The following is a 26,478-nucleotide window of genomic DNA, read 5'->3' as shown; positions in this document are numbered from 1 at the left end:
ACAAGAAATATACATTGTCAATTACAATACCACATACAACAGACCCTAACAGATTCAGCTCCTGAGGACTTGTTTCTTCCTTGGTATCAGCTTCTTTGCAATTGTCTTCTTCTTTGTTTTTCCTTGGATCTTGCTGGGAGTACTTGTGTCTTCTCCCATCGGACTGTGCATTGGCTGAGGACTTGTTTCTTCCTCCATTAGAAGCGAAAGTTGTCTGACATTTGAAAAAAAAAAGTTTGTAATTAATGAAACAGAATAATGGACTTAATGCACAAAAAAATCTGTGGAAGTAAACCTTGCCATCTACCTCCTTTAAGTCAATTTCAATCACACTACCTGGTGACCGCTTCAATACCTCTGCCCTCCAGTTGAACAACATTTGGAAGCTCTCCTCCCAACTGCCAAATATTTCCCTCAAGGCAATATTCCTTCCCCTCGCCACTGTGTCATAGTGAATTTCACACTTGTGTTTCTCTTGTAGCTTCTTCTGCAATTCTTTAGGGCCCATGTTGGGAGTCTTCTTAAGAAGGTGAATAGCCTTTGATGCTACCCAGCCACTTATTGGAGTGGTGGTCTTCCTCCTTGCACTAGAAGAGCATGTATGCCGAGAAATCAAACATGTGACCTACAAAATACCAATGAATTAGATATTGACCAGTAACAAAAAAATTGTAGAAAAATGTTAGCCACTAGTTAGACACCTTAATGGTTGTCCCATCAGGTTGCCTCCTTCCAACAATATGCCATGGGCAACCTTCTGCATTGCAGTCCCCAATGTACCGTTGTGGCTCAGATTTCACTATGTGCAGCTCGAACTCCTCATTTATTGCAAACTGCCTCATAGCCAATCTGAATTCTTTCATGTTAGGGTACACAGTGCCAATGTCCATACAAGGGTTGTTTGGGTCATAGACTAAGATTCTCTCCCCTGGCACATGATCGTCAATAGGAATGGTAGGCCCAGCTGTGTCAATCTCCTCCTCAACAGTGGCATTCCTATTTTCAGGTCCGTTTTCCATCTTTGTAGAAGCCTGCTGCTCTTGAGATCGATGTTCATCATCCTCGGTTCTCAAACCCAAAAGACGAAATAATTGATCCTCATCAATTATTTCTTGTCTGCCCTCACCCTCTTCATCATTTGTGTCAGCAATATGCAGGTTGTCCCAATCAACACCTCCATAATATTCTATAGCCAATGCATTGCCACTAACATCATCACATCCATGGTCTACAACCTTTGCATTGTGACCAACATCACAAGTGTCTGCTACAGATTCTAATCTAAGCTCAGGCTCCACATCGAGCCTGGATAAAAGCGAATGTAAGAAATGTAGTTAAATTTATATTCGAACAACTCTATCAGCGTTTTGAACTATGTTCGTGGACTACAAATACAAGAGAGAGAGAGAGTGCATACCGAGGAATTAGATCACTCCAACTGCAATCCATGGGGGCGGCGCCAGCTTAGGGGACGCGCCGACCTGGCGCAGCAACCTGGGCGCAGGCCTGGTCCACGGCCTAGGGGCGAGCTGAGGCTTGCTCGGGGCGAAGGCGACGCTTGGATGGCCTAGGGAGGCGTCAGCACTTGGATGGCCGGGAGGAGGCGGGAGGCGGCACCTGGATGGCCGGGCGAAGGCGGGACGAGGCACCTGGGGCACTATGGTGGCAGGGCGGTGCCGGCAGTGAAGGGGAGCGGCGTGGTGGTAGGGCGGTGCCCGTAGGGGAGGGGGCGGCGTGGGGAAGGCCAGCGCCGGCACCAGCACGGGGAGGGAGCGGCGTGGGGAAGGCCAGCGCTGGGGATGGAGGAGAGGGCCGATCTGTTTTGTGTTCGATCCGTTCTGATGAAAGTTACAGCGGCCAAGGGTAGGAATGGAAGGAGTCGTCTTCTTTTTTTTTCCACGAACTAAAACTATTATAAATGTATTTCAGCGGGTTGGATCCATTTTATAATGGCAATATAGCGAAACCACCGAGGGATGGTAAAACTGCTAAGTTTTACCGTTTGTCATGGGTGAAATGCCAAAGTCCCCCTCTCCGCGGTGGCGCCTCCCAGACGGCGGCGTCCCTCCTCCGGCGAAGCTTTGCGGCAGGAGGCTCCTCGCGCACGGCCCGTGTCACAGCAGGACGCTTGGCGCGCTCGTCCCGCTTCATTGGAGGAGGTTCGGCGTGGGGCAGACGGAAGCAGCCCGATGCAGCTCCGGCATCCCACTGCCCCGTCCCCACCATGGCCCGCGGCGGCGCCCCCTCCCCACCACTGTTCCGGTTGAGTGGGCCTCGTGTGGGCGCTACCTTCTGCAGAGCCTCGCGTGGGCGCTACCTTCTGTAGAGCCTCGCGTGGGCGCTAGGCCGGTCGCAGCTGTGGCTCCTGGCGTGACAAGGGGAGGGCCGGGACGGACTCGCCGGCCGAGGGCGGCTGGCAGCGCGCGCTCGGCCGCCCGTGGGCCAATGGGGAGGCACCGGAGAGGAGGCTCTACGAGCAGCAGCAGCTTGACATCGACGCTGGCCCTGCTCGCATCCGCGTTGTGGCCTCCCTTCTCCGGCATCGCAAAGCGAGGCTCGGAACACGGCGGCCCTGCGCGCAGCCCTGACGCCGCCCTGATGCGTCCGTTGGCGGCGACGGTGAGGCCCCCTGCATGCGGTGGTGAGGCCCCCCAGCTGGCTTGCGAGCGCGGTGCTCGGCCAGCCGCGTGCCCCCCAGCGTCGGCGTGGCCAGATGTGCGGCCACGGCGGGGCTTGGTTGCGGCGCGGCCCGATCGATCCGGCCACGATGACCCTCCCCTCCCCCACCGGATTCTGTCGCGACGACGCCTCACCGATGGTAGCGGCGACGTCCTCAGATTTGGTCGTGAATGGGTTTCATCTGACGACGCCGGCAGGCACGGTGAGCATCTGGAGCCCCCCATGAGCACTGCAGCTCGCAATTGATGTATTTTCTTTTCTCTTGTTTGATGCACACAAATCCATCAATCTGCTCTTAAAGATGCGTCCAAAATTTTGAATTGCAGCTCACAATCGATGCTTGCTTCCTTTCTGTAGTATCACATTAGTCTATACATATTCTGTTTTCTAATCAACAGATTCCTTTTATGTTTTTCTCCATGTTTTTATGCTCACTGCATCCTGCGTGTCAGCACTGATTGGCGAGATCAATTCATGGCCGGCCGCACCACACTCAGCATCAGGTGAAACGTCGATTAATCTGCATAAAAAATTTTGGCCCAATTTTGAACTTTTTTGCGAGCTCCAGTAGTCCAGTTTACTTGTTGATTAATATGCATAAAAAATTGTTCCTGGTTTTTATGCAATGGGTAGCCATGATGCATTTTTATGACAATTGTTTTTCCACGATGTTTTTATCAGATTTTTGGTTGCAATCTTGGATTAATAGGTGGTTTACAGGAAATGAAGAGCTACCAACGCAGGCAAGCAGGATTTCTATGCGCTTGATTTTGATTTTTATGCATTTCCTTTATATGTGCAATGAATAGGTTTCTATGCAATTGATTTTTTTTATTTCTATGCGTTTTTGAGCCAACCGTGTAAGCAAGTAAGCAATTGGTTTTTGCTTCAAAAACAATGGTTTGTATGTAGGCGAGAGGTGGCGGTCCAATGCATGATGCAGTCCACTGCGGCAGCGCGTGGTGCGAATCGGCAGTGGGGGCTGGTGGCGTGGACAACGGCAGTGGTGTGGCACGGTCAAAGACGTCTTCCTTAGGTCTGCTTCTGATTTTTTATGCTTCTTGAGCCACAGTTTCGATGCCATGGTTTTTTATGTTTTGATTCAGATTTAGTTGCAGCCTTGCAGGAAGATGGAGTTGCAACAAACGAAGAGCTAGCAATGCAAGCAACCAACACTTTTGATGCCGGTTTGTGCCTGTCGACATGTTTACTGCTGAGAGATGATTTTTATGTGATTGCTTAACACTTTTGATGCCCTCTGAAGCGGATATTTTTATGCTTATCCTTGAAATTAAAATCTTTAATTTTTTAATGCATTAATGTAGCTAATATTAGTTTCATTACTGTTTTTATGCTTCTCCTTTTATATGATGTGCAATGAAATTGAAGTCTTAATTTTTGGTTATGGGGGTATGCATTCTATACAATGTTGGAACAAATTTATATACATTATTGGAGCACATTTCTATATATTGTTGGAGCAGTTATCCTTGCACTTCTACACAATTATACATTGTTGGAGCACACTTCTATGCATTGTTAGAACACTTTGACATACATTGTTAGAACAGTTATTTGTACACTTGTACACAATTCTATACATTGTTGGTATACAATTCTATTCATTCTTCTATGCATTGTTTGGGTTAGGGCCGTCACGATCCCGCTACAATAATCCCCTGAAGGGAGCATATTTTGGGTTCTATGCATTGTTCCTCTGTTAATTATACGTCCCCAAAGTGAGAATAATGGTTTGGGTAGGGGCTGTCATGGTTTTAGATAAAATGGGAGGCAAGGTTTGGGTTGGAACCCTAATAGATTTTTGTGCTTGCAAAAATATGTTTACATGTTTTTCTTGCCACTGTAAGGTTTCTGCGCATACTAAAACATGTTTCTATGCATTTTCTTTGCCACTATAAGGTTTCTGTGCCTGCTAAAACATGTTTCTATGCCTTTGTTGTGATGTAAAATGGTTGGAAGGATGTTTCTGTGCGGCCTCCCACTGCTCCCTCGTCGGCCCCAATACCCCCTGCTGTGGCGGCATCGGATCCCCGCTCCACCGACCGGTGGCACGCGGCCACCCCCTTCCCAATCGGCGGCATACGGTGAACCTGTCCACGACCGGAGGCACGCGGCTACCCCCTCCATGACCGGCGTCCCGACCTCCAAATGGTGGATCTACGTGCGGCCTCCACATCACCCCTCTCCCTTTGATTTTGTTTGTTGATTTTTGTATTCTTATGTTTGTGTGCATAAGTTTCTATACATAGCTAAACTGTAACTTGGTATGTTACAGTTTCGATGCCATGATTCAAATTTTGGAGAAGACGAGATCGTCTCCATGTGTTTACGCTTGCGGTCTCCATCTTCTATGCATTGTCCCCATGTTAATTATACACCCCCATAGTGGAAAGCATGATGTTGGTGGAGGCAATCACGGTTGTTTCAGGTGGAACGTCCATCTGACAGAGAGGTTTTTACGCGGTAATAAAATTAATTTTTATTCATCCAACCACTAATTTCTATGCAACTTTGGTGCCAAAAACTTTTCTGCGCATCATGACAATTTATTCTACACATTTAATTGCATCACGTGACATGATTCAAATTTCAAATTTTGGAGAAGATGAGATCGTCTCCATGATTTACGTTTGCGGTCTCCATCTTCTATGCATTGTTCTCATGTTAATTATACACTCTCATAGTGGGAAGCATGTATTGGTGGAGGCAATCAGGGTTGTTAGGTGGAATGTCCATTTCGTGGATAGGTTTTTATGCGGTAACAAAATTAAGTTTTATTCATCCAACTACTAATTTCTATGCAACGTCGGCGCAAAAAAACTTTTCTACGCATCTTGACCATTGATTCTATACATCCAATCGGCCAACACGTGTCATGATTTAAATTTTAAATTTTAGAGAAGACGAGATCGTCTGCATGTTTCTTTGCTCTCACTCACAAGATTCTATGCTTAGACGGAAGCATAAAATTATATATATTAATGTGCAAATTTATGAATTTTAATTTTTTCAAAAATATATTTATAATGGATCTTGAATCGTGTATAAAAAATGTTAGAAGTTCAATGGTGAAAACCGTTTTTGAATTGGATGTTTCGTTGAGGGATTATAAAGAAAAACGAAAGAAATTAGATTGGATGGATGCATGCATGCGTCAGCTTTGTCAGGTTGTGTTAGGTGAAACGTCCAGCTCGCGAAGAGGTTTCTATGCAGCAATGAATTAATTTTTATTCATCCAACGACTAATTTTTATGCAACGTCACAACAAAAACGTTTCTGCGCAGCTTGACCTAGGATTTTATGCATACGATCTGTTGGGTCTGCAGTGGTCTCCCACCTACGTGCGCGTCAGCCCCGCGGACCTAAATGGTTGGGCTGGCTAGGGGGCTGTGAAAGCATCTAGGTCCCAAGTTGAGTTTTGGTGATTAATGACAATATGAGATTACTATGACTAAAGTGTGTTTTGCAGAGGTAATTAAGTTAGGTCATGGTAATGACAATTGATTGGGCAATCATGGTTGTCTTGCCCCTACGATGGAAATCGTTTTAGTTTTCAAAGGATGGACGACAAGGTTAAGGATGGACTAGTTCTAAGTGTAGTTTGGTGTTGAAGAGACACTTAGAGTAGTTTAGGACTTTATTTTTTCTTTGGTCGTACTATTAAGGGGGGTATAGACTAGTAGCTTGACCTAGGTGAGTCTAGTGGGTTAGGTGTGGTGCACACTTATCAAATCTAAAACTAGGTAGCTCTGAAGTAGCCCTGAGATCAATTGGAGCAAACTTCATTCACATAGGATTTCGAGTTGGAAGTGAATGGAGGGTCAAATGTTGATCGGACGCTGGTTCGATTGTGATCGAACGTTGGCTGTATAGTCCGGTCAGTTCATTTGATCAAGTTGAAGTCGTCTGTTTGCGACTAGACGCTGAGTGAAGTGACCAGACGCTGGGTGCTAGAGTCCGGTCAACTCCAGAGAGGTTCTAGAGTGGGAGATTCCTGATCGGATGCGTCCGGTTAGTGCTGACTGGACGCTGGTCAAGATCCGGTTACTGACCGGACGCTGAATAGTGAAGTGACTAAACTTTGGGTGCTAGCGTCCGATCAACATCAGTAAAGTTCCAAAGAGCAGTTTTCGTAATCGGACGCATCCGGTTAGTGTTGACCAGACGCTGGTCAGAGTCCGGTCACAACTTAACGGCTCTATGGCGGGGATAACTAATCGGAGCGTCCGATCACCTTGACCGCAGCGTCCGATAACCCCGCAGAGTGCTGACTCAACCTCCTAACGGTTCATTTTGAATGAGGGGTATAAATACTTCCTCTATTCATCCAAGGGAGGTCTCTTGTCCATTTGTTTAGCTGTAAAACACCCTTGAGAGTGCAAAGGAGAGCAAGAGTCTAGTGAGGTGATTGAGATTTAAGAATCCAAGATTAAGGCCTCATTAGTGCAAGGAGAGTAGCAAGTGTGCATCCACCCTTCTCATTAGGCTTGTTGTGGTCAAGTGAGAGTTTGTGCTTGTTACTCTTGGTGATCGCCATCACCTAGACGGTTTGGTGGTGATTGGGAGTTTGGTGATCATCCGGTGGAGCTTGTGGATGACCCAACTCAAGTTTTGAGCAGTTGTGGGTGATTCACTGCGACGGAGTGTCGAAGAATCAACTCGTTGAGAGCACTTGATCCTTGTGCAGATCAAGGGAGAGTTATACCCTTGCGTGGGTGCTCCAACGAGGACTAGTGGGGAGTGACGACTCTCCAATATATCGGCAAAACATCGCCGCGCTCCTTCTCCTCTCTTTACTTTAAGCATTTATATTTGAGCAATTCATTTCTTGTCTTTACATTTTTAGAATTGCCATGCTAGAGTAGGATTGGAACATATGGTGCAAAACTTTTGTGCGGTAGAACAATAGGAACACATTCTAGGCACAAGGGGTGAAGTGGGCTAAGTATAGGGTTTAATTATTGCAAAGAAATTTAGAATTAGCCCAATTCACCCTCCTCTTGGACATCTTGATCCTTTCATGCTGGCTGGGGCTCTCCATTAGCTATTTGGAGCCATGGGCTCCCAATATCCCGCCCAATATTTTCTTATATATATTCGGTCAAGGTTGTAAATGTTTGACTTCTAGGAAAGTGGGAATGATATTTTTTGTGGGGCAGAGGGAGTATAAGCTAATGAAGCATTCAAAATTTGGTCCAAATTATAAAGTATTATAGATGAAATAACTCCGCTAAAGTCTCAATCATACGCGTACTTGCCATTAGTGTCTACCCCTAGGCTCAAAATATAGTAAGCACAGTCTCTATAGTTAAAGAAGAGTTACGTGCGTTATTTAATTTGCATTACCCCATAATCTGTTCTAAAATTTTTAGAATTTCTTATATTTCAGAACGGAGGGAGTACATTATATACAGCCTTCCACAATGTGCGAGTAAGGCATGAAAAAGTTTTGTACCCTACGTGTAATAAAATAAGGTCGGTGTTCTCCTTCTCCATCCTACCTATTCTCTCTTGGCCAAACTAAAGACGAGCAGCAAAACTAGTTTTTTTTGTTAATTTGGGCACCAGTACATGTTCTTGGTTCGCTCTTAGATTTCTAGGCATCACTACAAACTAGTCCATGACGCGCGCCATCACGCACGCTGGCAAATCATCTGGTTAACCAGGCAAAAAATATCCATAATGATTGAATTGGTTGATGAAAAAGGGCAATAACCTGAGATACAAAGCAAAGAAGACTCCAGGCTGTTGCGTAAGGGTGAAAATGAATTCCTTGAATCTATAGGTAGTACTGTAATAAATTCGGCTGGACATTGTATCCCTTCCATATATATTGGCAGTATGACTAAGACGGTATTTTGTTAAAGGAAAAAAAAACTTGAGAGGTCTGGCTAATAAAATGTTTCATACATCCTAAGACGCTGTGAGATGGCAAGTCTAGGCTATATGTTTTAGTTTAAATGCGGGAACTAATATGTATAAATCATGTTCATTATTCCAAATAACAAATCTTCCAGGAAAAATAAGAGGAATTATCAAAATATCAAAATCCATGTTTTCATGTCTTTGATGTGTAGGATCATCTATCTATTTGCAGTACTCATGAAGCCTATAACTAAAATAACCATGTTATCTGCAACTACATATAGCGGCATAACTATTCAAATTAGTTTAAAAATCAAATATGATCAGATGCAAAACTAAAGGAGCAACATGGTGAAAGGTCCTAATATGGCTAGAGGGGGGGGTGAATAGCCTATTTAAAAATCTACAAATCAACTAAAACAATTTGATTAGTATGACAAATAGCGTAATGCAAACTTGCTCTAGCTCTACAAGGGTTGCAAGCCACCTATCAACAATTCTAGTTGCAATGATTACTTAGGCACACAAACTTGCTACTCTCAAGAGCTCAACTAGATGAATGTAAACAACAAAGCAAGCTCTCAATTCTACTTACACTAAAGAGCTTGTATCAACTAGTTTGCAAGAATGTAAATAAGTGAGTAGGGTGATTATACCAACGTGTCGAGGGATGAACCAATCACAAGATGAAGATTTAAGCCAATCACCGGGAGAATGCAAATGACAAGAGACAATCAATTTTTCTCCCGAGGTTCACGTGTTTGCCAACACGCTAGTCCCCGTTGTGTCGACCAACACTTGGTGGTTTGGCGGCTAAGAGGTGTTTCACAAACCTCATCCACACAATAGGACACCGCAAGAACCCACCCACAAGTGAGGTAACTCAATGACACGAGCAATTTACTAGAGTTACCTTTCGGCACTCCGCCGGGGAAGGTACAACTCTCCTTACAATCACCGGAGATGACCACGAACAATCACCAACTCGTGCCGATCCTCCACCGCTGCTCCAACCGTCTAGGTGGTGGCAACCACCAAGAGAAACAAGCGAAATCCGCAGCGCAATATGAATACCAAGTGCCACTAGATGCAATCACTCAAGCAATGCACTTGGATTCTCTCCCAATCTCACAATGATGATGGATCAATGATGGAGATGAGTGGGAGGACTTTGGCTAAGCTCTCAAGGTTGCTATGTCAATGAAAAATGTGCAAGAGATGGAGCTTCAGCCAGCCATGGGGCTATAAATAGAGCCCACATCAAATAGAGCCGTTATACCCCTTCACTGGGCAAAACGCGCTCTGACCGGACGCTCCGGTCAAACTGACCACACCCTGGACTCAGCGTCCGGTCCACTGTCTTATGCCACATGTCACTCTGAGTTAAAACTGAACCGTCAGATCATAACGGCTACGTGCTGACCGGACGCTAGAGCCTCAGCGTCCGGTCGAGTACAGTAAGGGTCCAAATCTGTTTTTCCTCGACCGGACATGTCCGGTCCACCTCGACCGGACACAGCCCAGCGTCTGATGGTAAACCCTAGCCACTGTATCGCCGAGTCAGCGCGACCGAACGCAGGCAGTCAGCGTCCGGTGCTTTCAGACCCAACGTCCGGTCAGTTGACCGACACCAGTGTCTTCCTGACCAACTCCTTTTCACTTCTAACTTCTCCACCCTTGCTCCAATATGCCAACCACCAAGTGTATCACCTTGTGCACATGTGTTAGCATATTTTCACAAATGTTCTCAAGGGTGTTAGCACTCCACTAGATCCTAAATGCATATGCAATGAATTAGAGCATCTAGTGGCACTTTGATAACCGTATTTCGATATGAGTTTCACTCCTCTTAATAGTACGGCTATCTATCCTAAATGTGATCACACTCGCTAAGTGTCTTGATCACCGAAACAAAATGGCTCCTACATTTTATACCTTTGCCTTGAGCCTTTTGTTTTTCTCTTTCTTCTTTTCCAAGTTCAAGCATTTGATCATCACCATGCCATCACCTTTGTCATGATCTTCGTCATTGCTTCATCACTTGGAGTAGTGCTACCTATCTCATAATCACTTTGATAAACTAGGTTAGCACTTAGGGTTTCATTAATTAACCAAAACCAAACTAGAGCTTTCAATCTCCCCCTTTTTGGTAATTGATGACAACCCTTTCACAAAGATATGAATTATAATTTAATCTAATCCATGTTGCTTGCCCAAGCATTTTACCATGTGTAAAAGAATATGGACAAGTTTCATGAACTCCAAATGGTAGTAATTGCTCCCCCTACATATGTGCTAAGAGTTTAGATTGTAGCTTGCACATATGCTTAGATTGGAAATATAGGAGACAATTTCTACCATATGATGCTAAGGTATAAGAGATGGACCTTTGAAGCGTGATACCAATCGGAGTGCACCAATATACCATCCTTAGCACCATTAGTAACTAGACATATACAAGAACTAGAATACCCCATGAGATCAACATTTACATGCAAGGGTCTAGTTTCCATAGAATGAACATAAGTCTAGTTACTTAGCCTATGCATGCTAGTTTTTCATTTCAACATTCAAACCTACAACTAGCATACACCACACAAGCATGGATATTTGAAATTAAAACTTATGTCATGCAAGCAAACATATGTAATGCTCATTCAAGTGTACCATACAAGTTCATGAGCTTGCTCCCCCTATTTGTATGCTCAAAATTTTAATTAATCCCCTTCCTTTGTCATATATTATCTCTCCCCCTTTGTTTCACTATCTTTGTATACACTATTTCTCCCCCTTTGTCATTAATTACCACAAAGGCTTAAAGTATAGATAGGTGACCTCAAATTATAGATAGGTTGGGGTGAAACTATGTGAAATGAGGAACATTTTTCTAATTTGGTTCAATCTAGATTACTTGCAAAAGATATTTAACTCGGTTTGATCCAAGGACAAGCTTCTTCACACCTCCAAATAAGGGTTATCTTGTACCATGTTGAGTTAAACACTTATAGCTCATTTTCTAAATCAAACATTAGGTTTACAAGCCCACAAACATGTCATATGCTACCACTAGATCATTTCAAACATACAAGCAATAGTGGTACCATGCAAGCATCAAATTCATTTGATTTTCATGAATGAGCCTAGGATATGATAGGAATGACTAGATGCACTAAACAAGTCCTTAGTAATAGATGGATGACATGTCAATCAACTTTACCTTGCTTAGCTCAAAGGAGAGGCATGTCATATAGTGGGGGTGCATCAACACATATTGGAGAAATCAAGTATGTTCAATTCATTCCTTAGCTTGCAAAACCTCTTCTCATCAAGTGGCTTGGTGAATATATCGGCAAGTTGATCTTTGGTGCCCACACTCTCTATGCAAATGTCCCCTTTTTATTGGTGATCTCTTATGAAATGATGACGGACATCTATATGCTTTGTTCTTGAGTGTTGAACCGGGTTGTTAGTGAGCTTCACGGCACTTTCATTGTCACATAGTAATGGCACTTGCTTGAACTTGATTTCAAAGTCATTCAAGGTAGCCTTCATCCAAAGTAATTGAGCACAACAACTACCGGCCGAAATGTACTCCGCTTCGGCGGTTGAAAGTGCTATACTATTTTGCTTCTTTGATGACCAAGACACAAGTGATCTTCCCAATAGTTGACATGTGCCTAATGTGCTCTTTCTCTCAACTTTGCATCCTGCATAATCGGAATCTGAATATCCAATCAACTCAAATCTTGCTCCTTTGGGATACCATAGTCCAACATGTTGTGTATGCTTCAAGTACCTCAATATTCTCTTTGTTGCCTTCAAATGACTTTCTCTTGGTGAGGCTTGAAATCTAGCACACATGCATACACTAAACATCACATCCGGCCTTGATGCGGTCACATAGAGTAGGCTTCCAATCATAGATCTATACATCTTTTGATCCACCATGTTGCCACTAGCATCACTATCCAAGCTTTCACTTGTCCCCATTGGTGTACTAATAGCTTTACTCTCATCCATTTCAAACTTCTTGAGCATGTCCTTGATATACTTGCCTTGACTCACAAATGTGCCATTCTTCATTTGCTTAATTTGAAGACCAAGGAAGTAACTAAGTTCTCTAATCATAGACATTTCAAACTCACTTGCCATCATCTTGCCAAACTCCTCACAAAATTCTTGATTTATTGATCCAAAGATGATATCATCAACATAGATTTGCATTACAAATAAGTCATTTCCAAGCTTCTTGGTGAAGAGAGTGGTGTCAACCTTTCCCATCTTGAATCCCTTGGAGAGTAGGAAATCCCTCAATCTCTCATACCATGCTCTAGGTGCTTGTTTCAATCCATACAAAGCCTTTCTCAACTTGAACACATGGTTGGGTTTCTTTTCATCTTCAAAACCGGGAGGTTGCTCAACATACACAAGCTCATTGATGTACCCATTGAGAAATGCACTTTTCACATCCATTTGGTACAACTTGATGTTGTGGGCACAAGCATAAGCTAGCAAGATCCTAATTGCTTCCAATCTTGCAACCAGGGCATATGTTTCTCCAAAGTCAAGACCTTCAACTTGAGTGTAACCTTGAGCCACTAATCTTGCTTTGTTCCTTATTACTATCCCATCTTGATCTTGCTTGTTCCGAAAGACCCACTTAGTTCCAATCATATTATGATCCTTAGGCCTCTCAACTAAATCCCATACATGATTTCTTGTGAAGTTGTTTAGCTCTTCATGCATAGCATTGATCCAATCAACATCCCTCAACGCTTCATCTATCTTCTTAGGTTCAATAGATGACACAAATGAGAAATGCTCACAAAATGAGGCCAATCTTGATCTTGTTTGCACACCTCTTGAAATATCACCAATGATAGTGTCTAATGGATGATCTCTTGCAACATTGGTTGGTTGAAGCACTTGCACTTGATTGCTAGCATTAGATTGATCACTTGGTTGAGATGATCAACTAGCCATTTGTTGATCTTTCATATTGCCATCACTAGTGCTTGCTTGGACTTGATTATGAGAACCACTAGCTTGCACATTTGAGTTAGAGAGTACTTGATTCTTGTCATCTTTAACATCAATCACCTCTCTAGGCCTTAACTCACCAATGTCCATGTTCTTCATTGCATTGACCAATTAAGTGCCTCTCACATCATCTAGATTCTCATCTTCCTCTTGGGAACCATTTGTTTCATCAAACTCCACATCATGAACCTCCTCAAGAGTACCACTAGCCAAATTCCAAACTCTATAAGCCTTGCTAGTAGTGGAGTAACCAAGCAAGAAACCTTCATCACATTTCTTTTCAAACTTGCTCAATCTAGTGCCTTTCTTCAATATATAGCATTTACTACCAAAAACCCGGAAGTATGCTATGTTGGGCTTTCTTCCATTCAATAGCTCATAAGGTGTCTTCTCCATCATGGGGTGACAATAGAGTCGGTTGCTATAATAGCAAGCCGTGTTGATTGCTTCGGCCCAAAATGAATGACTCACATTGTACTCACTCAACATTGATCTTGCCATATCAATCAAGGTTCTATTCTTTCTTTCAACTAGCCCATTTGATTGAGGAGTATACTTGGCCAAGAATTGATGTCTAATTCTAAATTCATCACACAACTCATCAACTCTAGTGTTCTTGAATTCACTACCATTGTCACTTCTAACTTTCTTGATTGTTGTTTCAAACTCATTGTGAATGCCTTCGACAAATGATTTGAATGTTGCAAACACATCACTCTTGTCACCAAAAAAAACACCCATGTGTATCTAGTGAAATCATCCACAATCACAAATCCATATTTGTTTCCACCAATGCTAGTGTATGTGGTTGGTCCAAACAAGTCCATGTGCATTAACTCAAATGTCTTAGATGTACTCATCATGCTCTTCTTAGGATGTGTATTACCAACTTGCTTTCCGGCTTGACATGCACTACATAGCTTATCCTTCTCAAATGTGACATCTTTCAAGCCTCTAACTAAGTCATGCTTAATCAACTTGTTCAATTGTTTCATTCCAACATGACCAAGCCTTCTATGCCATAACCAACCCATGCTAGACTTAGTGATCAAACATGTTGACAATTGAGCTTCTCTAGCATTGAAATCAACTAAGTATAGATTCTTATATCTAAATCCTTTGAATATCAAGTTAGAGCCATTTACACTTATGATCTCTACATCATCCACACCAAATATGCACTTAAAACCAAGATCACACAATTGAGCTACTAACAATAAGTTGAAGTTCAAGCTCTCTACTAGTAGCACATTGGAAATGCTCAAATCATGGATATTGCAATCTTACCAAGCCCTTTGACCTTGCCTTTGCCATTGTCACCAAATGTGATACTATCAATCCCATTGCTCTTGCTTTCATTTATTGAATTGAACATTCTTGAATCACCGGTCATGTGTTGTGTGCACCCACTATCAAGCACCTAATGCCTTTCTCTAGCTTTATAATTTACCTACAAAAGAAGATCAATTCCTTTTAGGTACCCAAACTTGCTTGGGTCCTTGTAGGTTAGTCACCAAGGTCTTTGGTACCCAAATGTCCTTCTTCTTTGGGCCCACAATTGGTGTACCAATGAACTTAGCCTTCACACCATTGGCACCCTTATAAAGCATGTGACAAGAATCAAATTTGATTGAGGATACATTAGGTAGCTTGTTCTTGTTAGCCTTGCAATTTTGCTCTATATGCCCAACTTGCTTGCATCTATTGCAAAACCGACCATTGCCCTTCACAAAGCTAACTTTGGGAGTGACAAAGGCTGCCTTGCCTTTCTTGGGGGTATAGCCTAATCCCTCTTTGTTGAGAGAGAACCTTTGGCTACCCAAGCACTTTATCAAGCGGGCATCACCACCATAGGCATTGCCTAAGGCACGAGTGAGCTCATTTACCTCCTTGAGGGTTTTATTTTCCACCATTAGTGATGTATCATTTATAGGTGGAGTGGTAATGGTTGTACTACAAGAAGTGTTAGTAGGAGCAACAAAAATAGATTCATTAATAAGATCACATGTTAGCCCCACATCACATGTTACTATCGCTTGCTCCTTCTTGGCTTTCTCCTTCTTAACTTGCTCAATGAGAGAGGAGTGAGCCTTTTCAAGCTTAGAGTGAGCTTTGCCAAGCTTCTCATGGACATCCATTAGCCCCTCATGAGTGGCATTGAGCTCATCAAAGGATTGCTCAAGAAATTTTACTTTCTTGCGTAATTCTTTGCACTCCTTTCTTTTCATTTCATTGCAAGCGTGCACTTGCTCACACATGTCCAAGAGCTCCTCCTTGGAGTACTCCTCATCATCATCATCATTATCATTCCTACAAGAGCCACTTTCACATTCATCATCATCACTCACATCATATTTTACCTTGGTAGGCTTTGCCATGAGACATGTTGATGAAGTGTCGAAGATGGAGGGCTTGTTGTTGATGGCAATGCTTGCTAGTGCTCTCTTGATAGACTTCTTGCCATCATCACTAGAGTCATCACTATCTGATGAGCCATCACTATCCCATGTGACTACATAGCCTCCACCCTTCTTCTTTTGGAAGGTCATTCTCTTTTCCTTCTTCTCCTTCTTTTCTTTCTTATCCTCCTTGTGCTTCTTCTTCTCATCCTCATCATTGTCACTATTATATGGACAATTTTCTACTACATGATCGGGGCTCTTGCAATTGTAGCATCTTCTTACATACTCTTTCTTCTTGGTGTGGTCTCTTCTCTTTCTTGCACCATAGCCCTTCTTCTTCATGAACTTGCCCATCTTGCGCACAAAGAGAGCCATAGCCTCATCATCAATATCACTTAGATCTTCATCATCACTTGATTCTTTCTTGGACTTGCCCTTGTTTTTGTATGATGATGAACTAGCCTTGAATGCTATGCTTTTCTTCTTCTTGTCCTCTTCTTCCTTCTTGTCATCCTTGTCATCCCCCTCCCTTTCCACACAGTATGTCTCTTGTGTCATGACATCACCTAGTACTTGGTTGGGGGTAATGTCCTTTAATCCTCCTCTTATGATGAGCAATCTTAACATCTCAAATCTTGGAGGTAAGCACATCAAGAATCGATGGGAGACATCATCATCCTTGATCTTCTCTCCCAATACCTTCAAGTCGTTGACAATGACTTGCAATCGATGGAACATCTCCAGAATGCTCTCATCTTCCTTCATCTTGAAGCTTGTCAATTTATCCTTGAGGATATACAACTTGGCACTCTTCACCGCCGGTGTGCCCTCATATGTTTCCTCCAATCTCTTCCACACATCATTTGCTCTATCAAAATCCTTGATTTGCTCAAACACCTTGGAATCAATGGTATTGTATATGGTGTTGAGAGCCATTGTATTGCATGGCTTATTGATCTTATCTTGATTGGTTGGATTATCAGGATCAATGATAGCATAGTCATTCTCGGTCACTTCCCATACTTGATCATTGATTGAACCAAGATACATCCTCATTTTTCTCTTCCAATAACCATAGCATGTGCTATCAAAGAACGGTGTTTGCCCCCCACATGGTTGAATACAACTTGAGCCATAATTTGACACTGAGGTTGTTAAGCCTTCAATCAAACGGTGACCATGGCTCCGATACCACTTGAAAGGTCCTAATATGGCTAGAGGGGGGGTGAATAGCCTATTTAAAAATCTACAAATCAACTAGAGCAATTTGATTAGTATGACAAATAGCGTAATGCAAACTTGCTCTAGCTCTATAAGGGTTGCAAGCCACCTATCAACAATTCTAGTTGCAATGACTACTTAGGCACACAAACTTGCTACTCTCAAGAGCTCAACTAGATCAATGTAAACAACAAAGCAAGCTCTCAATTCTACTTACACTAAAAAGCTTGTATCAACTAGTTTGCAAAAATGTAAATAAGTGAGTAGGGTGATTATACCAATGTGTCGAGGGATGAACCAATCACAAGATGAAGATTTAAGCCAATCACCGGGAGAATGCAAATGACAAGAGACAATCGATTTTTCTCCCAAGGTTCACGTGTTTGCCAACACGCTAGTCCCCGTTGTGTCGACCAACACTTGGTGGTTCGGCGGCTAAGAGGTGTTTCACAAACCTCGTCCACATGATAGGACACCACAAGAACCGACCCACAAGTGAGGTAACTCAATGACACGAGCAATTTACTAGAGTTACCTTTCGGCACTCCGCTGGGGAAGGTACAACTCCCCTTACAATCACCGGAGATGGCCACGAACAATCACCAACTCGTGCTAATCCTCCACCGCTGCTCCAACCGTCTAGGTGGTGGCAACCACCAAGAGAAACAAGCGAAATCTGCAGCGCAATACAAATACCAAGTGCCACTAGATGCAATCACTCAAGCAATGCACTTGGATTCTCTCCCAATCTCACAATGATGATGGATCAATGATGGAGATGAGTGGGAGGACTTTGGCTAAGCTCTCAAGGTTGCTATGTCAATGAAAATGTGCAAGAGATGGAGCTTCAGCCGGCCATGGGGCTATAAATAGAGCCCCCATCAAATAGAGCCGTTATACCCCTTCACTGGGCAAAACACGCTCTGACCGGACACTCTGGTCAAACTGACCGGACCCTGGACTCAGCGTCCGGTCCACTGTCTTATGCCACATGTCACTCTGAGTTAAAACTAAACCGTCAGATCACAACGGCTATGTGCTGACCAGATGGTCCGACTAAACTAACCGGACGTTGGAGCCTCAGCGTCTGGTCGAGTACAGTAAGGGTCTAAATCTGTTTTTCCTCGACCAGACACGTTCGGTCCACCTCGACCGGACACAGCCCAGCGTCCGGTGGTAAACCCTAGCCACTGTATCGCTGAGTTAGCGTGACCAGACGCATGCAATCAGCGTCCGGTGTTTCAGACCCAGCGTTCGGTCAGTTGACCGACACGAGCGTCTTCCCAACCAACTCCTTTTCACTTCTAACTTCTCCACCCTTGCTCCAATATGCCAACCACCAAGTGTATCACCTTGTGCACATGTGTTAGCATATTTTCACAAATATTTTCAAGGGTGTTAGCACTCTGAATGCATCTAGGCCCCTAGTTAGATTTCGGTGATTAATGTCAATACAATATTACTATGACTAATGTGTGTTTTGCAGAGGCAATAAAGTTAGGTCATGGTAATGGAGATCGATTGGGCAATCGATGTGGTCATGCCCCAACGATGGAAATCATTTCGGTTTCAAAGGATGGACGACAAGGTTAAGGATAACTAGTTCTAAATGTCGATTGGAGTCGGAGTGACACTTAGAGTAGTTTAGGACTTTGTTTTTCCTTTGGCCGTACTATTAAGGGGGGTATGAACGGGTAGCTTGACCTAGTTGAGTCTAGTGAGTTAGGTGTGGTGCACACTTGTTAAAACTAGCTCTAGGTAGCTCCTATGAATGCCTAAGATACTTTGGAGCAAACTTCATTCACATATGTTCGAGAGTTGGAAGTGAATGGAGGGTCAAATGCTGACCAGACGCTGGCCGCAGGATCCGATCAGTTCATTTGATCAAGCAGACAGCATTCGGTGTGACAGAATGCTGGATCGGTTAAGTGACCGGACGCTGAGAGGTAGCATCCGGTCGACTCCAGTAAGGTTCCAGAGAAGGGAACCTGTGACCAGACACGTCCGGTCAGTACTGACCAGACCCTGAGGGTTCAGCATCTAGTCGAGTCTAGTAAGCATCCAGTGATGGTTTCATGTGACCGGACGCGTCCGGTCAGTGGTGACCAGACCCTGCCAGTGTCCGGTCAACACATTTTCACTAGTTCATGGGTTGAACTGATCGGAGCGTCCGGTCACCCTACAGAAGCTCATAACGGTTCATTTTTCAGGCTGCCTTATAAATAGAAGCTCCACTCATGTGTGGAGTTACTTTTGCTCATTCCAATAGCTGAGAAACACGTTTGTGAGTGCCAAGAAGAGCAAGGTCATAGTGAGATGATTGAGATTTGAGAATCTAAGAGAGTAGCCTCATTAGTAAATCAAGAGTAGTCAAGTGTGCATCCATCTTCTCATTAGGCTTCGCGTGGTCAAGTGAGAGTTCGTGCTTGTTACTCTTGGTGATCGCCATCACCTAGACAGCTTGGTGGTGATTGGGAGCTTGGTGATCACCCGGTGGAGCTTGTGGGTGACCCAACTCAAGTTATGAGCGGCTTTGGGTGATTCGTCGTGATGGAGTGTCGAAAAATCAACCCGTAGAGAGCACTTAATCCTTGTGTGGATCAAGGGGGAGCTACACCCTTGCGTGGGTGCTCCAACGAGGACTAGTGGGGAGTGGCGACTCTCCGATACCTCGGCAAAACATCGGCGCGTTCCTCTCTCTCTCTTTACTTTGAGCACTTACTTTGAGTATTTACTTTGAGCAATTCAATACTTGTCTTTACATTCGTAGAATTGTCATGCTAGAGTAAGTTTGGAACATAGGTTGCAAGTCCTTTGTGCGTTAGTTTGATAGAAACACTTTTCTAGGCACAAGGGGTTAATTGGGCTATCCGTAGGATTTGATTATTATAAGAAAATTTAGAATTAGCCCAATTCACCCCCCCCCCTCTTGGGCATCTTGATCCTTTCAATTGGTATCAGAGCCTCGTGCTCACATTTTTAAGCTTAATTGCTTAGAGCAAGATGTCTCACGGGGATGGACCTCCTCCTATCTTTGAGGGAGATGACTTTCCATATTGGAAAATTCGCATGGAGGCATACTTAGAAGCTCTAGACGTTGGTATTCTTAGAGCCGCCTCTCAAGGCTTCCCAAAACCTCGGGATGCTACTAACATACAAGGCGATGAGGTTAACTATGAAAAATGGAATGCAAAGGCTCGAAACACCATCTTTAGAGGCCTTTGCAAAGATGTATTTAACCGTGTAAGGAACCACAAAGACGCCCATGCACTATAGTCGGACGTTTGTGCGCTCCATGAGGGAACCAAGAGTGAGCGTGAGGAACGCTATCATCTAGTAATCAAAAAGCTAAATTCATTTGAGTTGCTTCCCAAAGAAAGTGCTAATGAGATGTACTCTCGTTTAAATGTTCTTGTAGAGGAAGTCAATGGGCTTGGACTTACTCAAATGTCACCATCCGACGTTGTGAGAAAGATCTTAAGTGTCCTCCCCATTGACAAATATGGGCACATTGTGACCGTGCTACATCAAGGTGTTCTTTCTGCTGCTACACCAACACAAATCTTGGGAAAGATCAATGCTCATGAGATGTACATGCACATCACGCCACAAGATGGCTCATCCTCTACAAAGAAGAAAGAGAAGGACTTAGCATTCAAAGCTAGCCAAGATAAGGGCAAAGCAAGACTTGAGTATGAGAGCTCAAGTGATGAAGATGATGAAGAAAGTCTTGCTCTCATGGTGAAGAAGACCGCCAAGATGCTAAAGAAGCTAAACAAGAGTGGCATCAAGTTTGACAGCAAGAAGAAGAAGTTCTTCACTAGCTCAAGAAGAAAGCCAATCTCCGAGATGGATTGCTACAATTGTGGCAAACTTGGCCATCTAGCTCATCAATGCACAAAGCCCAAGAAAGACAAGTTCAAGAACAAGGGCAAGAAAGATGACTCAAGCAATGAAGATGAAGATGAGAAGAAAAAGAACAAGCCATACAAGAAGAGAGATGGCAAAAAGAGGGACTTCTACAAGAAGAAGAAGAGTGGCAAGGCCTACATCGTTGGTGATTGGCTCACGGACATTGATTCATCTAGTGGATCATCCGATGATGATAGTGACAATGAGAAGGTGGCCACCATTGCTATTGATCTTGCATCTTCATCGCCATCATCGCCATCATCCTCTACACACCTATGCCTTATGGCCAAGGGTGAATGCAAGGTAACTAAGAATGATGATAGTAGTGATGATGAGCAAGCTAGTGATGATGATAGCGATAGCGATGATGATGATTCACCTACATATGATGATCTTGTCAAAATACTAAGAAAATATACTAAGATCATTAGAAAGAGTAGAGCTACAAATGAAAAGCTTGATGCTAAAAATGATTCACTCTTAGCTAAGTGCGACACATTGGAAAAGACTAATGATGAGCTTAGACAAACTAATGATGCTATATCATCCAAACTCAAGGAGCTCAAATCTTCTAAGAAAGAGCTTAAAGATAAACATGATAAACTTGAGTGGGTGCACAATGAGCTCATCACTAGTCACAACAAGCTAAAAGATGAATATACAACTCTAAAGATCAATTATGATACTCTTGTTATTGCTCAAGAATTCTTACCAAATGAGCCACATGATGCTACTAACCATGTTGTTAAGGTTGATATAGCTACCTCATGTGATGATTTAATTGATGAGAGCATTGAGCATGGATCTAGTAGCAAAGGCAAGCAAGTGGTTGAGTGCAATGACTATGATGAGTATGTCAAGCTCAAGAGTGACAATGAGAAGCTCATGAAAGATCTTGAAGAAATGAAAAGCCACAACACCATTGTGCCACAAACTCTTGATCATGACAAAGAGTTGATCCTTGAGAATGAGAAGCTCAAAGAAGACAACAAGAAGCTCAAGGAAGAAAAGAACAATGATGTTCTCAAGGAAGAGAACAAGAAGCTCAAGATGGAGAAAGAGCATCTCAAAGTGGGTTTGAGCAAGTTTGCAAGAGGCAAGCATCTCCAAAGTGAGCTACTCATAAACACTATCATGAAGATGGATAGAAGTGGCATTGGATATATGGCAAATGTAGAGAAGAAGAAGGCTCAAGCTCAACAACAACAATCAAAGCCAAAGCCAAAGCCAAAGCCAAAGAGATGTTTTGAGTGTGGACAAGAAGGCCACTTTGCTCATGTGTCAAACTCCACCGCCACAACCCTTGCCTAAGCATGCTAGACCCTTTGCTTTCAATGCTCACTACATGCTTAGAAAAGATTCTAGTGGAAAGATGAAAGTCATGTTCTTGGGACCCCCTAACAAGAGTAGGCCTAAGAAGATTTGGGTGGCTAAGTCACTTGTTGAAAAGGAGAAGGGCCCTCAACAAGTTTGGATTCCTAAAGCTTGAATCTCTTGTGTGTAGGTGAACTACAAGACCGGTAGAAGTCATTGGGTTATTGATAGTGGTTGCACTCAACATATGACCGGTGATCCTCGTATGTTCACCTCACTAGATGAAGAGATAGATGGACAAGATAAAATAACATTTGGAGATAATTCAAAGGGCAAGGTTAAAGGATTGGGCAAAGTGGCAATATCAAATGATCATTCCATCTCCAATGTGCTCTATGTTGCTTCAGTGAGCTTCAACTTGTTATCCATTGGACAATTGTGTGATCTTGGCTTTCAATGCTTGTTCACCGAGAAGGAGGTTGTTGTATCCAAGGTAGATGACAATCAAGTGATATTCAATGGATTTAGATACAACAACTTATATCTAGTGGACTTCACCTCCGAAGATGCAAATTTGAAGACTTGCCTATTCACCAAAACAACACTTGGGTGGCTATGGTATAGAAGACTTGCTCATGTTGGGATGAGATCACTCAAGAAGCTTATGAAGAATGATTTGGTGAGAGGGTTGAAGGATGTGAAGTTTGAGAAGGACAAGCTTTGTAGTGCATGTCAAGCCGGCAAGCAAGTTGCAAACACTCATCCAACCAAAGCTTTCATGTCAACCACAAGAGTGCTAGAACTCCTACACATGGATTTATTTGGACCAACAACATACAAGAGTTTGGAAGGAAATCTCTATTGTCTTGTGATTGTGGATGACTATTCAAGGTATACATGGGTGTTCTTCCTTCACAATAAATCCAAAGTTGCATCTTGCTTCAAGAAGTTTACCAAGAGAGCTCAAAATGAATTTGAAGTGAAGCTCAAGAAGATTAGAAGTGACAATGGCAAAGAATTTGACAACACAAATATTGAAGCCTATTGTGATGAAGTTGGAATCAAACATGAAGTCTCCGCAACTTATACTCCTCAACAAAATGGTGTGGTTGAGAGGAAGAACCGAACTTTGATCACTCTTGCAAGGACAATGCTAGATGAGTGCAACACCCCCAAAGCTCTATGGGCGGAAGCAATCAACACCGCATGTTATGCATCCAACCGCCTATTCCTTCAAAAGTTCCTTGGCAAGACACCCTATGAGTTGCTCAATGGGAAGAAGCCGGACATCTCATTCTTTAGGGTGTTTGGTTGCAAGTGCTACATCTACAAGAAGCGGCAACACCTAGGGAAGTTCCAAAGACGTTGTGATATAGGTTTTCTTGTAGGTTACTCATTGAAGTCCAAAGCATATAGAGTATTTAATCATGCCACCGGCTTGGTTGAAGAAACATATGATGTGGAATTTGATGAATCTAACGGCTCCCAAGGAGCACATGAGAATCTTGATAATGTAGGTGATGAACCATTGAGGGAGGCTATGAAGAATATTCCGGTGGGAGACATCAAGCCAAAAGATGATGAAGATGATATACAAGTCATTAACCAACCTTCTTCATCAAATATACCACAAGATGGCGAAAAAGATGGGAGAGTAGAAAATGAAGATACTCATATCTCCCATGAGCAAATGGTGGTACAAGCACAAGATGTTGATGCTCCACAACCTCCTCCTCAAGTGGTCAATAGAAGAAATACACCTCTCTTACAAGATCATCCATAAGATCTCATCATAGGAAGTCCATCAAAGGGTGTAATGACTCGATCTCAAAAACTTACTTCATTTATTGCTCATCACTCTTTTGTCTCTTGCTATGAGCCTACCAAGATAGAAGAAGCTCTTAAAGATCCGGATTGGATCAATGCCATGCATGAAGAGTTGAACAACTTCACTTGCAATGAAGTTTGGACTCTTGAAGAGTGACCAAAAGGTGCAAGAGTCATTGGAACAAAGTGGGTGTTCCGCAACAAGCAAGATGATCAAGGTGTTGTTGTGAGGAACAAGGCAAGACTAGTTGTAAAGGGGTTCTCTCAAGTTGAAGGTTTGGATTTTGGAGAGACCTTTGCACCGGTTGCAAGATTAGAAGCCATCCGTATCCTACTTTCATATGCATCACATCATGAAATGAAACTATATCAAATGGATGTGAAAAGTGCTTCACTATTGGGAAGGTCGACACCACACTATTCACCAAGAAGCTTGATGGGAATATCTTCATTTGTCAAGTATATGTTGATGATATCATCTTTGGATCATCAAATGAAGACTCATGCAAAGAATTTGGTGAATTGATGTCGAAGGAGTTCGAGATGTCCATGATTGGTGAGCTTACATTCTTTCTTAGTTTTCAAGTCAAGCAAATAAAAGAAGGCATCTTCATCTCTCAAGAGAAATACACAAAAGATCTTCTCAAGAGATTCAAGATGGATGAATGTAAGCCAATCAAGATACCAATGCCTACCAATGGATATCTCGACCTAGATGAGGGAGGTAACCCGGTTGATCAAACTCTCTACTGTTCTATGATTGATAGCTTATTATATTTAACCACATCTAGGCCCGACATCATGTTTAGTGTGTGTATGTGTGCTAGATTTCAAGCTAGTCCTAAAGAAACACATTTAATTGCCGTAAAAAGAATCCTTAGGTATCTTAAGCACACACCAAGCATTGGCCTTTGGTATCCCAAAGGAGCTTTATTTGAATTAATTGGCTATTCCGATTCGGATTACGCCAGATGCAAAGTTGATAGAAATAGCACATCCGGAGGGTGCCATTTGCTTGGGAGATCACTTGTGTCTTGGTCCTCCAAGAAACAAAATAGTGTGGCTTTGTCCACCGCCGAAGCAGAATACATTGCCACGCGTGCTTGTTGTGTACAAATATTATACATGAAACAAACTTTGCTAGACTATGGTGTAGTTCTAGAAAAGGTACATCTTTTGTGTGACAATGAAAGTGCGGTAAAACTTGCTAATAATCCGGTTCAACACTCTCGCACCAAGCACATAGATATCCGCCATCACTTTCTAAGAGATCATGTTGCTAAAAATGATATATCACTAGAAGGTGTAAGAACCGAAGATCAATTAGCGGATATCTTCACTAAACCGCTAGATGAGGCTACATTTTGTAGATTGCGGAATGAGCTCAATGTGCTTGATTTTAGTAACTTCACTAAAAATTGAGCTTGTGTTGTCCCTTGCATTCATTGTAATATACATCATGTTTAATTTTTGGCAATGCATATAGGGCTTGTCTAACATGGTTAAGATAACCGCCGAAAAGCATGTGAAGAAGCTTAACCTTGGATCAAACTTGACAAGCAACTAGATTTACTTACAAGTATTGCATATGCATGAATGTTGTTTTGTCGTTTTGTTCCATTTGCCCTCTTATTGCCTATTTTCTTAAAAAGAATAATAGCCTAAGGCAAAATATTTTGAAAAATATGAGGGTTTGAGAGAGGTCACTCACATCAGTCCCAATTGGTGTTTATTTGGATCTTATTCAAGTTGGGACTTGATTGGGAACAGGCAGCGCGAAGGAACTTTGAAGATTTGCTAGAAAAGGTGCACCGAACACTGCACCGGACGCTGCTGTCCAGCGTCTGGTCAGTTCACAGGAGGTGAACTACTGCTGAAGGAGTGACCGGACGCTGTGTTTGTGCATCTGGTCAGGAAGGGATCCAGTGTTCGGTCGTTTAGAGAAGGAACAGGCTATATTGACCGGACCCTACCTGTGTCCGGTCATGGACCACCGGACGCGTCCGATCCCGATTCCAGAGGAATTGGACCTCTCTGGAATCGACCGGACGCTGGGTGGTAGCGTCCGGTCGCTACCACCAGAGCGTCCAGTCAGTGGATCTCGCGTGGTCTCAGGACTCTTTTCTGTTTCCTTTCTTGTCGCGTTGGGGGACCTATTTATTTCAATCCGCCGTACCCCTTGCTAACCTATCCCGCC

At 43.1% G+C, this 26,478-nt stretch overlaps 1 long non-coding RNA gene across 1 annotated transcript; it reads left to right on the top strand.

The window, feature by feature from the left end:
- The first annotated feature begins 3,589 nt into the window (after nt 1–3,589).
- LOC136506416 (uncharacterized) lies at nt 3,590–5,097 on the top strand. The gene is made up of 3 exons (XR_010771588.1): nt 3,590–3,715; nt 3,798–3,866; nt 4,660–5,097. It is a non-coding gene; the product is annotated as an uncharacterized lncRNA (long non-coding RNA).
- The last annotated feature ends 21,381 nt before the right edge of the window (nt 5,098–26,478 follow it).

This window comes from Miscanthus floridulus, chromosome 15, assembly GCF_019320115.1.
Source record: "Miscanthus floridulus cultivar M001 chromosome 15, ASM1932011v1, whole genome shotgun sequence".
NCBI lineage: Eukaryota > Viridiplantae > Streptophyta > Magnoliopsida > Poales > Poaceae > Miscanthus > Miscanthus floridulus.
The sequence above is the reverse complement of the archived record's forward strand: the minus strand, read 5'-3'. Positions and strand labels throughout refer to the sequence as shown.